The following is a 728-nucleotide window of genomic DNA, read 5'->3' as shown; positions in this document are numbered from 1 at the left end:
ATGTATAAAAATGTTTTTGTGGAATGAAGAAATAAAGTATATATATATATGATTGATAACCACATTGGATTGGTTGGAAAGGGGTAAACAAGGAGGAGGAGGAAGATCAAACAGGTAGGGAAGATACATGGTAATTGAAAAACAGTGGAAAGATAAATTGTAAGAAGGATAGACAAGAAGAACAGGAGGAAACTCATTTTAAAACACAGTTGTGATGAATGGATTAGTACGTTTCTAAGAGGCATCTCCGATGTCTTTGTGTTGGTCCCTCAGGGTTTGTCAATTCCACAGGAGAAGTGCCCATTTCACCATCATCAAGGCTTGCAGACCACTTGAGCATAAGACTTAGAATTCAGAATTAGGTTTTGGTGTCATCAAAGAGCCTTAGTCATTTAGGGTCTCGATCTTCTTCGAGAGATCACTTTTGTTTTTTAAAAAAGGAAAACTATCATGTACTGTCCAATTTAAGTAGCTTTTTGTATGGATTTAATAATAGTTGTGTTTTTTGCATATTTTATATCGTGTAGGGTGACAGTTTTAAGAGAATATGAATGAAGTAAAATAAAAGTTTTGCTGAATGAGTCAGTGCATTTGTGGCAATAATTTTGTGGCAAGATTATCCCTGGCAAGGTTTCCTTTCGTGACCTGAGAAATCATTGCTGAGGGAGGTCAGGTGTCCGAACCAGATATGGGGTGTGTTATGCCCTATAGCAGTGCTGGAAGGGTTT

General features: G+C 37.1%; 1 protein-coding gene across 1 annotated transcript in view; it reads left to right on the top strand.

Annotated features, from left to right (window-relative positions):
* The window catches only part of LOC119586963 (protein transport protein Sec24A-like), a gene marked incomplete in the record, with an annotated part of 5,268 nt that extends 4,540 nt beyond the window's left edge, over nucleotides 1-728 (top strand). The window contains 1 exon segment of the mRNA XM_037935701.1: nucleotides 178-728.

Source organism: Penaeus monodon, chromosome 22 (assembly GCF_015228065.2).
Source record: "Penaeus monodon isolate SGIC_2016 chromosome 22, NSTDA_Pmon_1, whole genome shotgun sequence".
Lineage (NCBI taxonomy): Eukaryota > Metazoa > Arthropoda > Malacostraca > Decapoda > Penaeidae > Penaeus > Penaeus monodon.
The sequence above is the reverse complement of the archived record's forward strand: the minus strand, read 5'-3'. Positions and strand labels throughout refer to the sequence as shown.